The following is a 15,712-nucleotide window of genomic DNA, read 5'->3' as shown; positions in this document are numbered from 1 at the left end:
CAAAGATAAACAGTAAAGGTGGGGAACTGGCAGAACCGTTAGCACGCCGGGCGAAATGTGTAGCCGTTACGTTGTGAGTTCAAATTCCACCGAGGTCGACTGAGAATTTCATCCTTTCGGGGTCGATAAATTAAGTACCAGTTAAGCACTGGGGTCGATGTAATCGTCTTAATCTGTTTGTCTGTCCTTGTTTGCCCCCTCTATGTTTAGCCCCTTGTGGGTAAGAAAGAAACAGATAATATATGTACATTAGAAGGATAATTTCCTATTTGATGTTCGTGAAATGATTAGAGATCCAACAAGTTTATTTTAAGAAAGAATTTCATAATTATAAGTGGAACACACTACGAACATTGAATGAAAAGTTAGGGAAAATATCCGAGTTATTTCGAATAGAGTTTCGCCCTGGACATATTTGAGAAGTTCATCCTTTCGGGGTCGATAAATTAAGAACCAGTTAACCACTGGGGTCGATGTAATCGTCTTAATCTGTTTGTCTGTCCTTGTTTGCCCCCTCTATGTTTAGCCCCTTGTGGATAAGAAAGAAACAGATAATATATGTACATTAGAAGGATAATTTCCTATTTGATGTTCGTGAAATGATTAGAGATCCAACAAGTTTATTTTAAGAAAGAATTTCATAATTATAAGTGGAACACACTACGAACATTGAATGAAAAGTTAGGGAAAATATCCGAGTTATTTCGAATAGAGTTTTGCCCTGGACATATTTGAGAAGTTCATCCTTTCGGGGTCGATAAATTAAGAACCAGTTAACCACTGGGGTCGATGTAATCGTCTTAATCTGTTTGTCTGTCCTTGTTTGCCCCCTCTATGTTTAGACCCTTGTGGATAAGAAAGAAACAGATAATATATGTACATTAGAAGGATAATTTCCTATTTGATGTTCGTGAAATGATTAGAGATCCAACAAGTTTATTTTAAGAAAGAATTTCATAATTATAAGTGGAACACACTACGAACATTGAATGAAAAGTGAGGGAAAATATCCGAGTTATTTTGAATAGAGTTTCGCCCTGGACATATTTGAGAAGTTCATCCTTTCGGGGTCGATAAATTAAGAACCAGTTAACCACTGGGGTCGATGTAATCGTCTTAATCTGTTTGTCTGTCCTTGTTTGTCCCCTCTATGTTTAGCCCCTTGTGGGTAAGAAAGAAACATATATTGCAATATCAGTGGTAAATCATTCTCTCGAAGTGGTGACAGACGACTTATAGACAGGAATTTCACTGCAATCTAACTAGTGAGCAAAGAAGGGAATTCTGATTTGTCACGAGGAAGGGCTGAGAATTCAGACGGCCATTTGTGTTCACCCTAAACGTGTGTAGTTGATGAGAGCGGAATAAACAACAGGTGTAGGAGTGGCTGTGAGATTCGCCAACACTACACCTGATTTTCTCCCCTCCATACACACACAAACATGTATCTGACTCATACACTGTTCGCTTCCCAGACATTTGTACATTACTGCATATACTTTATATGCACTTTTGACAAGTTGTGATGCACCTGAGCACTGTATACAATAATTTCATTATATTATATAATTTTTTTCCCAAAATTTAAAGGTAAGAATCCCTAGTGCGTACTATATATGAGGTTAAAAATAAAAAATACTTTCTAAGCCATATCCGAGTCTCTATTTGCTGTCTGGCAATGTTTATTCAGACGCATTTTGTGATGTCAGGTGTGAAAATACCTTAAGCTAAGCCTGAAAGCAATGAAGTCATAAAAGAATCATCCATAACTTGCAGTAAGCAACATTTATTAAAATAAAAACTATTCAGAACACAGAATAACAAGTAAAAAACAAACAATTTGCAAACATATTTACATTCCCATATAACAGTTAAGAACATCACCATTATTGCATTACGCATGCACGGAAGTGTTTGTTCGACTGGGTGCTACTGGCTTCATTATGCATGGATTGTGCTTAATAGTTTAGCGCTAATAGTTCATCCTGCTGAATTTTTGGAAAGCATTCACTTTTCATTTGAAAAACATGTCCTACCCATCTTCACTGAATCCTCATCAACATGCTTTGAATACTGGACATATCACATTTTTCTAAGACTTTTACATTTGATGTCTTATTTTGCCATTTGGTTGCACATGCTAAGGTGCAAACACCACATTTGAAAGGTTTGGAGATTTCTATTTCCCTATCGAAGTGAGTCCCTGCTTCTGCCCCAGACATAAACACACTCAAAATACGAGACTTGTATACACTTATTCTAGCTATCAGACTGACATCCTGTCCACACACACACACATATATATATATTTATATCAAATAAGAAAATAAGAAAATGGAGGAATAGATTTCTTTCAATCATCAACTTCCAGATAATACCAATTCATATAATTTATTAACTAATTATTTAGGAACATCCAGATCAAACAGAACAAAACAGTACACATCAATGAGTAATATAATACCATAAGAAAAAATACATATAAATAAATATAAAATATATGTTCTTATGGTATTATATTACTCATTGATGTGTACTGTTTTGTTCTGTTTGATCTGGATGTTCCTAAATAATTAGTTAATAAATTATATGAATTGGTATTATCTGGAAGTTGATGATTGAAAGAAATCTATTCCTCCATTTTCTTATTTTGTATTATGAATTTGAGGTGAAACATTTTACCTTCGCCCATATAATACAATAAATGAATTGCATTGCAATTCTTAGCATTTATGTATTAGCCTTTCTGGGTACTTTACTGGCAGTATATTGGATAAATGATATCCCATAGTGGGTTACACTCATAACCCCTATCTCACTTTATATATCAAATTAAATACACAACTGAAAGCGCTACAACTTGTTTCATGCTGTTACGATACTTGAACAGGAATATTTATAAAATGCGCCATGTATCTTAAGAGCATATAACCAAAGAAACCAAGCCAAACCCACATTTGACTGATATTTGTCCTCATCGTGTTGTTCACACAACGTTTCAGCTGATATGTTCTCCAGCCTTCATCAGGTGTATTGGGGAAATTTTGAACCTAGGTTATCATTCCTAAGGTATTTCCCCAAGACACCTGATGAAGGCTGGAGAGTATACCAGTTGAAATACTGTGTTAACAACAAGACGAGGACGAATATCAGTCTAAAGTAAATAATGTACATAATTCCTAATCTCTCAAATATAGAACGACACAATCCAGGTCTGACTGGAACCTGGAGAAGCACTCCGACTTGCCAGCACCTGTCACACTTTCCCATCCATGCCTGCATAGAAAATGGATGGTAAAGGATGATGAAGATGATGATGATGAAATCACAACAAAGACAAAACCAATGTCACTCAAAACTTTTATTCCTTATTCCCATTCCTTTATTCTCTCATAACAAATTCCTCAAAAATCCAGCACAATCCTCTTCAGAACTCAAAGTCATCTCTGTGTTGATATATTTAGATATATAAATGATATTGAAGTTGAGATTCATGAATTTCATGTTGACATCCAAGAAACTGAAGTTGATAATGTCAAGCTTGAAGAGGAATAAACCCTGTCTTTTAGCAGACAAAATATTCATAATTGTTGTCATGGTGTAATAAATTTTAATACTGATACGGTTACACTTGTGGATTTGGTAGACTCACACGTGTACTTAAGAGGCCGTTTTTCCTGTATGTGTAGCTTTGTCTTTAGTCAAGTCACCACTTTCAGAGTGGATTAGGATTAGGATGGTGATGATGAAAACACAGACAAACTCAATGTCTCTTAAAGCTTGTATTCATTTTTCCATTCCTGCATTCTCTCGTAAGAAATTCCTCAAAAATCCAGCACCATCTTCTTCAGAAATCATCACTGTTTTAATATATTTAGACACATACATGATACTGAGGTTCATCTTCATGAATTTCATATTGACAGCGATAGAACTGAAGTTGATGACATCAAGCTTGAAGAGGAATAAACCCTGTCTTTTAGCAGACAAAATATTCATAATTGTTGTCCCGGTGTAATAAATTTTGATACTGATATTGTTACACCTGTGTATGAATACTCACATGTGTACTTAAGTGGCCTTTTTGAGAGAAAGATTTACCACAGACATCACAATGATATGGTTTCTCTCCTGTATGAATACGTTTATGGACAGTCAAGTCACTACTTCTAGAGAATGATTTACCACAGACATCACAACGATATGGTTTCTCTCCTGTATGAATCCGTCTGTGACAAGTCAAACTGGTATAAAGAGAAAACGACATGCCACAGACATCACAATGATATGGCTTCTCTCCTGTATGTGTACGTTTGTGACGAATCAACTCACTACTTTGTGAGAAACATTTACCACAGATTTCACAAAGATAAGGCTTCTCTCCTGTATGAATACGTTTGTGATTAGTTAACATGGTACTTTTAGAAAATGATTTACCACAGATATCACATGGATATGGTTTTTCACCAGTATGAAAACGGTTGTGACTAGTCAGTTGACACTTTCCAGAAAATGATTTACCACAGATTTCACAATGATAAGGCTTCTCTCCTGTATGAATAAATTTGTGACGAGTCAACACATTATTTCTAGAGAATGATTTACCACAGATATTGCAATGAAATGGCTTCTCCCCTGTATGTGTATGTATGTGACTAGTCAAGGAACCACTTTGAAAGAATGATTTACCACAGATATTGCAATGATATGGTTTCTCTCCTGTATGAATACGTCTGTGACGAGTCAAAGTGGTATAAAGAGAAAACGATTTACCACAGATATTACAACGATATGGTTTCTCTCCTGTATGAATACGTTTGTGACTAATCAACTCACTACTTTGAGAGAAACATTTACCACAGATTTCACAATGATAAGGCTTCTCTCCTGTATGAATACGTTTGTGATTAGTTAAAGTGGTACTATGAGAAAATGATTTACCACAGATGTCACAATGATATGGTTTTTCTCCCGTATGTGTACGTTTGTGTTGAGACAAGACACCACTTTCAGAAAATGATTTACCACAGATGTCACACTGATTTGGATTTTCCCCTGTATGAGTACGCTTGTGCCTAGTCACGTGGCCACTTTCAGAAAATGATTTACCACAGATATCACACTGATATGGATTTTCCCCTGTATGAGTACGCTTGTGCCTAGTCACGTGGCCACTTTCAGAAAATGATTTACCACAGATGTCACAATTATATGGTTTTTCTGCAGTATGTGTACGTTTGTGTTGAGACAAGACACCACTTCGAGAGAATGATTTACCACAAATATCACAACGATATGGCTTCTCTCCTGTATGTGTACGTACGTGAATAGTCAAAGAACGACTTTGAGAGAATGATTTACCACAGATATTGCAATGAAATGGCTTCTCTCCTGTATGTGTATGTATATGTCTATTCAAGGAACCTCTAAGAGAGAATGATTTACCACAGACACCACAGTGATGTGGTTTCTCTCCTGTATGTGTATGTATGTGTCTACTCAAGGAACCTCTTCGAGAGAATGATTTACCACAGACATCACAGTGATGTGGTTTCTCTCCTGTATCAATGCATTTGTGTTTGGTTAAGACTCCTTCTTCAGTGAATGATTTACCACAGATATCACAGTGATATGGCCTCTCACCTGAATCAGGTTTGTTTGGTTTTCTTAAATCATTCATTATAAGATAGTAATTTCTCATACGTATCACAATGATAATGATTTTCTCAATTCTATGAATATATCTGTGTTCAGTTGTGTCAGTATTTTCAGAGAATAATTTAACACTGTGTTTCTTTCATCTGTGTTCTTGCTTAACATCTAAAACGGCAGATGTAGACTGTTAAAACTTTTGTAAATTTATCCAAGCCTAATTAACCAAGCAATCACCTTCTCTAAACTCCAAACAGCGAAGACAACAAAAATGTTGCTCTTAATTCCATCGTAGAAGAAATATTTTCTTATTGTTTGTTGTTGATGTATTGATGAATGTGCCTTATGAATATATGGTCTTCCTTTAATTGATGAAAGTCAATCAAAATATCAGAGTCATGTCTAAATGAAGAGATTTCTTTAACGTCAACATGATGTGATATTCTGAAATAGAAAAAAAGAAGCAGTGAGATAAAGAGAATCATTAAACGACATAGTAATTCAACATTGCAAATCTTACAACATCAACACTGTCAGCCATTTAATGTCTATGTTTGCATGGGTCAGAATTCACTGAGGCTTTGAAAGTTTTACAACATTCTGTACATAGATGAAGCGTTTCTACATTTCTCTAAATTCTTACCTGTTTTCCTCCATTACCTTTTTTCTTTGGCATGAAACCACCTTAATTCTGAGAAGAGGGTATTTTCAAGTTAAAGGAATGATGGAGACGCATTATGCAACAAAAAGGGTTCATATTTGGTTGATTAAAAATGTATTGGCAAGTATTTATTGACCTTTTTCTTTCCTTAAAAATCGGCACGAACTTTCCGGACAACCCAATACATATATAATTCTATGATATACTTGCAGAATCGTTCACATGCCGAACAAAATGCATAACAGCATTTCGTCCGTCTACACTCTAAAAGTTCGAATCCCATCGAGGTAGAATTTGGCTTTCATCCTTTCGAGGTAAAAACAAACAAGAAACATTAGCGCACATTGTTCCATGGAAGCGACGTCCGCTTCTCCCACCAATTTTCTGAACTTGTGTCTAAAGTACAAAAGATTATTGTCATCAACACTATTATTATTATTATAATAGTCTAAGGCGGAGGACTGGCAGAAACGTTAGCACGCCAGGCGAAATGCGTAGCCCTATTTCGTCTGCCGTTACGTTCTGGGTTCAAATTCCGCCGAGGTCGACTTTGCCTTTTATCCTTTCGAGGTCGAGAAATTAAGTACCAGTTACGCGCTGGAGTCGATGTAATCGACTTAATCCATCTGTCTGTCCTTGTTTGTCCATTCTGTGTTTAGCCCCTTGTGGGTAGTAAAGAAATATATTATTATTATTATAGCGACCTCGAAACGAAGGAAAGTCAATGTCGACCTCGGCGGAAACTCCTGACTGCAAATACGGCCGAGGTCGACTTTGCTTTTCATCCCTTTCGGGAAATACTGGGTTCCATATATTCGACTTCGTGCTCCCCTCAAACACTGCAGGTCTCGGCAAAATTTCAAACCTACGTCATTACTATTATTAATATAACCTCTTAAACAACAGAACATTAATTAATATGGTATTCTTCAATCGGTTTCCCCTCATTTTAATAACTAATCAATTAATTAAACTGTTTTACTCTCATTTTACCAATTAATTTCCTTTATATCCCATGTAACGGTGGTTCATAGGTTTTCATAAACAACAGATCAACATTTCAGTTAGGGAAGTTATTAATTAAGGCGAGCAAATTATATTTTCTTAATTGTTGTCAGGTTCCCGCTTCGACAAATAATTACTGTAACATCGAGAGGTTCACATAATTCTATTATTCACATTATTATTATTAGTAGTAGTATTATCACTATTACAGCCTTAAAGTAAATCTTTATCAACTTACCGTATTCAGAAATAAGCAACGAGTCAGTGAAGCAGTAATTAAACACCTTAATTAAGAATTTAAAAGAAACGAGGTTGAGGTGTTGTAGAGGTTATTTCCCTTTACATGATTGTATTTCTGCTATGCTCCAATAGATGGCTCTACTGGAGAATTTAAATACAATCATTTAAAAAGGAATTAAAATGTTTAGATTCAAATAATTGGGAGGAAATTTGGGATCTTTTCGGTTTGAACGGCAGATTTTAAAAATAATTTCTATGAAACTGAAGAATTTTAAACTGCGTATACTGGTAGAATGTGTTTATAAAACATCTTTTTCTCTCGACTTTATTGAGAAAATTCAATAGTTTCTAAGATATTTGCTGTTTTTTTCAATTTCAACCAATCAATGACGTCTATTGAGATGAAAATTTGAAAAAAGTTGAAGGGAGGTTCCTGACAGAAAGGGACAAAGAAAAGTTAGTAGAGTCATCTATCGGAGAACTGAGGAAATACAATCATCTAAAGGGAAATAACCTCTACAACACTTCAACCTCGTTTCTTTTAAATTCTTAATTAAGGAGCTTAATTACTGCTTCACTGACTCGTTGCTTATTTGTGAATACGGTAAGTTGATAAAGATTTACTTTAAGGCTGTAATAGTGATACTACTACTACTACTACTGATAATAATGTGAATAATAGAATTATGTGAACCTCTCGATGTTACAGTAATTATTTTTCGAAGCGGGAACCTGATAACAATTAAGAAAATATATTTAATCGTCTTAATTAATAATTTCCAAACTGAAATGTTGATCTGTTGTTTATGAAAACCTATGAACCACCGTTACATGGGATATAAAGTAAATTAATTGGTAAAACAGTTTAATTAATTGATTAATTAGTAAAATGCGGGGAAACCGATTGAAGAATACCATATTAATTAACGTCCTGTTGTTTAATAAGTTATATTAATAATAGTAATGATGTAGGTTTGAAATTTTCCGAGGCCTGCAGAGTTTAAGGGGGGCACGAAGTGGAATATATGGAACCCAGTATTTCCAGGTCGCTATAATAAATAATAATAATAGTGTTGATGACAATAATCTTTTGTACTTTAGACACAAGTTCAGAAAATTGGTGGGAGAAGCGGACGTCGCTTCCATGGAACAATGTGCGCTAATGTTTCTTGTTTGTTTTTACCTCGAAAGGATGAAAGCCAAATTCTACCTCGATGGGATTTGAACTTCTAGAGTGTAGACGGACGAAATGCTGTTATGCATTTTGTTCGGCATGTGAACGATTCTGCAAGTATATCATAGAATTATATATGTATTTGGTTGTCCGGAAAGTTCGTGCCGATTTTTGAAGGAAAGAAAAGACCCTCTTCTCAGAATTGAGGTGGTTTCATGCCAATGAAAAAAATTAATGGGGGAAAACAGGTAAGAATTTAGAGAAATGTAGAAACTCTTCATCTATGTACAGAATGATGTAAAACTTTCAAAGCCTCAGTGAATTCTGACCCATGCAAACATAGGCATTAAACGGATGACAGTGTTGACGTTGTAAGATTTGCAATGTTGAATTACTATGTCGTTTAACGATTCTCCTTATCTCACTGCTTCTTTTTTTCTGTTTCAGAATATCACATCATGTTGACGTTAAAGAAATCTCTTCATTTAGACATGCCTCTGATATTTTGATTGACTTTCATCAATTAAAGGAAGACCATATATTCATAAGGCACATTCATCAATACATCAACAACAAACAATAAGAAAATATTTCTTCTACGATGGAATTAAGAGCAACATTTTTGTTGTCTTCGCTGTTTGGAGTTTAGAGAAGGTGATTGCTTGGTTAATTAAGCTTGGATAAATTTACAAAAGTTTTAACAGTCTACATCTGCCGTTTTAGATGTTAAGCAAGAACACAGATGAAAGAAACACAGTGTTAAATTATTCTCTGAAAATACTGACACAACTGAACACAGATATATTCATAGAAATGAAAAAATCATTATTATTGTGATACGTATGAGAAGTTATTATCTTATAATGAATGATTTAAGAAAACCAAACAAACCTGATTCAGGTGAGAGGCCATATCACTGTGATATCTGTGGTAAATCATTCACTGAAGAAAGAGTCTTAACCAAAGACAAATGCATTGATACAGGAGAGAAACCACATCACTGTGATGTCTGTGGTAAATCGTTTTCCCAAAATTGTCACTTGACTAGTCACATACGTATTCATACTGGGGAAAGACCATATCGTTGTGATATCTGTAGCAAATCATTTTCTGAAAATAGCACCTTAACTCGTCACAAACGTACTCATATAGGAGAGAAAGCATATCATTTTGATATCTGTGGCAAATCATTCTCTCAAAGTGGTGGTTTGACTAAACATACACTTACACATACAGAAGAGAAAGGATATCATTGTGACATTTGTGGTAAATCATTCACTGCAAACAGTGACTTGACTAATCACAGACGTATTCATACTGGAGAGAAGCCATATCATTGTGATATCTGTGGTAAATGTTTCTCTCGAAGTGATACCTTAACTCAACACAAAGCTACACATACAGGAGTGAAAGCATATCACTGTGATATCTGTGGTAAATCATTCTCTAGGAATTATCAGTTGACTAGACACAAATGCATTCATACTGGGGAAAAAACCATATCTTTGTGATATCTGTAGTGAATCATTTTCTAAAAATAACATTTTATCTAGTCACAAACATACACATACAAGAGACAAAGCATATCATTGTAATATCTGCGGTAAATCATTCTCTAGAAATAGTAACTTGACCAGTCGCAAACGCATATAAGTGTGATATCTATGGTAAATCATTTTCTCAAAAGATCAATTTATCTAATCACAAACTTATTTATATAGGAGACATGCCATATTGTAATATCTGTGGTGAGTCATTCTCTCAAAAATGCCTCTTAAGTACACATTTGAGTGTTCATACACAAGTGTAACTGTATCAATATCAAAATTTATTAAAATATGACAACAATTATGAATATTTTGTCTGCTAAAAGACAGGGTTTATTCCTCTTCAAGCTTGACATTATCAACTTCAGTTTCTTGGATGTCAACATGAAATTCATGAATCACAACTTCAATATCATTTATATATCTAAATATAGCAACACAGAGATGACTTTGGTTTCTGAAGATGATTGTGCTGGATTTTTGAGGAATTTGTTATGAGAGAATAAAGGAATGGGAATAAGGAATAAAAGTTTAAAGTGAGTTTGATTTTGGCTTTGTTGTGCTTTCATCATCATCATCATCATCTTCATCATCCTTTACCATCCATTTTTATTCTGGTTTGGGTGGGAAAGTGTGACCTGAGCTGTCAAGCCAGAGTGCTGCTCCAAGTTTCAATTAGATTCGGCTTGAAATACATAGTTTATAGATATTCCTGTTCAAGCATCATAATAGCATGAAACTAGTAGCAGTTCTTTTGGTTACTCTTTTACTTGTTTCAGTCATTTGACTGTGGCCATGCTGGAGCACTGCCTTTAGTCAAGCAAATCGACCCCAGGGCTTATTCTTTGTAAGCCTAGTACTTATTCTATCGGTCTCTTTTGCCAAACTGCTAAGTTACAGGGGCATAAACACGCCAGCATCGGTTGTCAAGTAATGTTGGGGGGGACAAACACAGACACACAAACATATATACATGTGTGTGTGTATACATATATACGACGATTCTTTCAGTTTCCGTCTACCAGATCCACTCACAAAGCTTTGGTCGGCCTGAGGCTATAGTAGAAGACACTTGCCCAAGGTGTCACGCAGTGGGACTGAACCCGGAACCATGTGGTTGGTAAGCAAGCTACTTACCACACAGCCACTCCCACGCCTATGTTGTGTATATAATTTGGTATATATATGTAGCCTGCCCACTTATGCGTTCCTTTCCTTCTTGGGACACAAAACTCCACTTGTGAAGACCTGTTGAGGCAAGTGAAAATCAAAATCGTAATCTATCAACATCAATGGAATTTGTAGCTGTGATACCAGTGCCGGTGGCACGTAAGAGAACCATCCGAACGTGGCCGTAGCCAGCGCCGCCCTGACTGTCTTCTGTGCCAGTGGCTCGTAAAAAGCACCATGCGTCCGTGGCCATTGCCAGCTGCGTCTGGTCTCTGTGCCGGTGGCACATAAAAAGCACCCACTACACTCACGGAGTGGTTGGCGTTAGGAAGGGCATCCAGCCGTAGAAACATTGCCAGCTCAGACTGGGCCTGGTGCAGCCTTCTGGCTTCCCAGACCCCAGTTGAACCATATATAGCATGGAAAACGGTCGTTAAACAATGATGATGATATGTAAGTGTGTGTATGTGAACATGATGTCATCATCATCGTTTAGCATCTGCTTTCCATGCTAGCATGGGTCGGACTGTTCAACTGGGGTCTGGGAAGCCAGAAGGCTGCACCAGGCCCAGTCTGATCTGGCAATGTTTCTACAGCTGGATGCCCTTCCTAACGCCAACCACTCCGTGAGTGCTATTACGTGCTAGACAAGGCTGGCAAACGGCCACGATCGGATGGTGCTTTTTACATGCCACCGGCACAGGGGCCAGGTGAGGCTGGGAAATGGCCACGATCGGATGGTGCTTTTTACGTTGCACCGGCACAAGGCCAGTCTGGGTGGCACTGGCAACGGCCACGTTCGGATGGATTTCTTAAGTACCACCAGGACTGGCATTTCTAAGTGAATAGAAGTCTTGTATTTTGAGCATATTTCTGTATGGGGCAAAGCATGCTGATGAGAATTCAGTGTAGATGGGTAGGACATGTTTTTTAAAATTAAGACATTGGGAAGTCAAATACAGTTGCTGGAGATTACTTAAGGGGTGGATGAATATCATGAATGAGTGGTTGGGGAACGCGGTCCTTAGCCTCAAAACATCAGGTGTGGTCGGCATTTGTGAGAGATGCAGCATTGAGGATGAATGAAGCCAGCTCAACCCACCCCGGGTGAACACTGTCTCGAGACAAGAAGGGAACCTAAGGGGTGTTCGGTGATGTACTGTGTGGTGATTTAGGTTGCATTTAGATTGTGGTAAAATTTGAAGGTATGAAAAAAGTGGTGGTTGCATGTACCTAGGGCCTCATTATACTTAGTAGTATTAAAAAGTTGTGTTTTAATAATTTCCACGTAACTAAACACTTTTAAACTTCGTATACTGGTAGAATGTGTTTATAAAACATCTTTTTCTTTTGGCTTTATTGAGAAAATTCTATAGTTTGTAAGATATTTGCTGTTTTTTTCTGCAATTTCAACCAATTAATGACGTCTATTGAGGTGAAAACATTCTGTGCCGTATGAATATGTCCCTTGTTTAAGAAACAGATATGGTTTATTTACATTTCTGAAGAAAAAAGTTACCCTTTCCCCCACCCCAAACCCTAGGGAATGACAGTGTTGATGTTGTAAGATTTGCAATGTTGAATTACTATGTCGTTTAATGATTCTCTTTATCTCACTGCTTCTTTTTTTCTATTTCAGAATATCACATCATGTTGACGTAAAAGAAATTTCTTCGTTCAGATGTGCGTCGGATATTTTTGTTGGCTTTCATCAATTAAAGGAAGACGATATATTTCTGAGGCACATTCATCAATGCATCAGCCTCTTTATATAAATAAAATCTTCGACAAATGATGGGAAAGTATTTCTTCTGGACAATGCAATTAACAGCAACATTTACTGGTCTTCGTTATCTGGAATGTAGTGGAGATGATCAATTTACTGGTTAACTAAGCTTGGATAACAGTTTACACCTTCTATAAGATCACTGATGAAAGAAACACAGCATTAGATCATTCTTTGACAATTGTGACACAACTGAACATTCTCATAGAAATGAAATAAACACTATCATTGTGATACTTATGACAAATTATCCTCTCATGATGAATCCTTTAACTGAAGCAAAAAACACTGATACAGGTGAGAAACCATATCACTCTAATACCTGCAGTGTATCATTTTCTGAAAATGATGTTTTAACTAGTCACAAAAGTGTTCGCACGGGACAGAAACCAAATCATTGTGATATCTGTGGTAAATCTTTCTCTCGAAGTAGTTCCTTGACTGTTCACATACGTACACATACAGGAGAGAAGCCATATCATTGCAATACCTGTGGCAAATCATTCTCTCACTGTAGTCATTTGACTCGCCACAAACGTGTTCATACGGGAGAGAAGCCATATCATTGTAACATCTGTGGTAAATCTTTCTCTCTAAATAGTCAGTTGACTAGTCACAAACGCATTCATACTGGGGAAAAACCATATCGCTGTGATATCTGTGGTAAATCATTTTCTGAATATAGTCATTTGACTGGTCACAAACGCATTCATACTGGGGAAAAACCATATCACTGTGACATCTGTGGTAAATCATTTTCTGAAAATAGAACTTTAACTTGTCACAAACGCATTCATACTGGGGAAAAACCATATCAGTGTGATATCTGTGGTAAATCATTTTCTCAGAATAGCTCTTTAACATATCACAAACGTATTCATACGGGAGAGAGGCCATATCATTGTGACATCTGTGGTGAATCATACTCTTATACTAGTCAGTTGGTTATTCACAAATGTATTCATACTGGCGAAAAACCATATCAGTGCGATATCTGTGGTAAATCATTTTCTCAGCTTGGCAATTTAACTCATCACAAACGTATTCATACGGGAGAGAAGCCATATCATTGTGATATCTGTGGTATTTCATTCTCTAATAAAAGTACCTTGACTAATCACAGACGTATTCATACTGGGGAGAAACCATATCAGTGTGATACCTGTGGTAAATCATTCTCTCAAAAAAGTAACTTAGGTACACACGTGAGTGTTCATACACAGGTGTAACATTATGAAAATGGAAATAAATTAGAACAGGACAACAATTATGAGTATTTTGTTTGCTAAAAGACAGGGTTCTTTCCTCGTTAAGCCTGATGTTATCAACTTCAAGTTAATGAATGGCAATATGAAATTTATGAATAACTACTTCAATATAATGTATGTGTTTCTTTACTACCCACAAGGGGCTAAACATAGAGGGGACAAACAAGGACAGACAAACGGATTAAGTCGATTACATCAACCCCAGCGCGTAACTGGTACTTAAATAATGTGGCAAGCTGGCAAAAACGTTAGCACGCCGGGCAAAATGTGTGTCCGTATTTTGTCTGCCATTACGTTCTGAGTTCAAATTCCGCCGAGGTCAACTTTTGCCTTTCATCCTTTCGGGGTTGATGAATTAAGTTCCAGTTACGCACTGGGGTCGATGTAATCGACTCAATCCCTTTGTCTGTCCTTGTTTGTCCTCTCGGTGTTTAGCCTTGTGTGGGTAGCAAAGAAATAGGTACTTAATTTATCAACCCTGAATGGATGAAAGGCAAAGTCGACCTCGGCGGAATTTGAACTGAGAACGTAACGGCAGACAAAATACGACTACACATTTCGCCCGGTGTGCTAACGTTTCTGCCAGCTTGGCGCCTTCTTCAATATAATGTATATATCAACGCAGCAATGACTTTGATTTCTGAAGATGATTGTGCTGGATTTTTGAGGAATTTGTTATGAGAGAATAAAGGAATGGGAATAAGGAATAAAAGTTTTGAATGACATTGATTTTGTCTTTGTTGTGCTTTCTTCATCATCATCATCCACTTTCTTCGCAAGTAAGGGTAGGACAGTGTGACATGAGTGCTGCTCCGTGTTCCAGTCAGACTTGGCTTGGATTCTTTGGCTGAATGGCCCTTAACATACATGGCGTATTTTATAAATATGCCTGTTCAAGTATTGTTGTAGTATGAAATGAATAGTAGCTCTTTCCGATGTGGATTTCATTCGATATATATATATATATAGGCGCAGGAGTGGCTGTGTGGTAAGTAGCTTGTTTACCAACCACATGGTTCCGGGTTCAGTCCCACTGCGTGGCACCTTGGGCAAGTGTCTTCTACTATAGCCTCGGGCCGACCAAAGCCTTGTGAGTGGATGTGGTAGACGGAAACTGAAAGAAGCCCGTCGTGTATATATATATAGGCGCAGGAGTGGCTATGTGGTAAGTGGCTTGTTTACCAACCACATGGTTCCGGGTTCAGTCCC

The 15,712-nt window shown here is 36.9% G+C and overlaps 1 protein-coding gene and 1 pseudogene across 1 annotated transcript in view; both read left to right on the top strand.

Annotated features, from left to right (window-relative positions):
* The window catches only part of LOC115225186, a 195,309-nt pseudogene that overhangs the window by 34,603 nt on the left and 144,994 nt on the right, over positions 1-15,712 (top strand).
* Positions 8,074-15,712, top strand: part of LOC115225197 (zinc finger protein 239-like) — a 28,879-nt gene continuing 21,240 nt past the window's right edge. Inside the window, exon 1 of the mRNA XM_036514279.1 lies at positions 8,074-8,162. The gene's annotated coding sequence lies outside the window, so the exon portion shown is untranslated. The remainder of the gene's footprint in view (positions 8,163-15,712) is intronic.

This window comes from Octopus sinensis, linkage group LG27 (genome assembly GCF_006345805.1).
Source record: "Octopus sinensis linkage group LG27, ASM634580v1, whole genome shotgun sequence".
In the NCBI taxonomy this organism is placed as follows: domain Eukaryota; kingdom Metazoa; phylum Mollusca; class Cephalopoda; order Octopoda; family Octopodidae; genus Octopus; species Octopus sinensis.
Note: the sequence above shows the minus strand (reverse complement) of the source record. Positions and strands in the feature narration are given on the sequence as shown.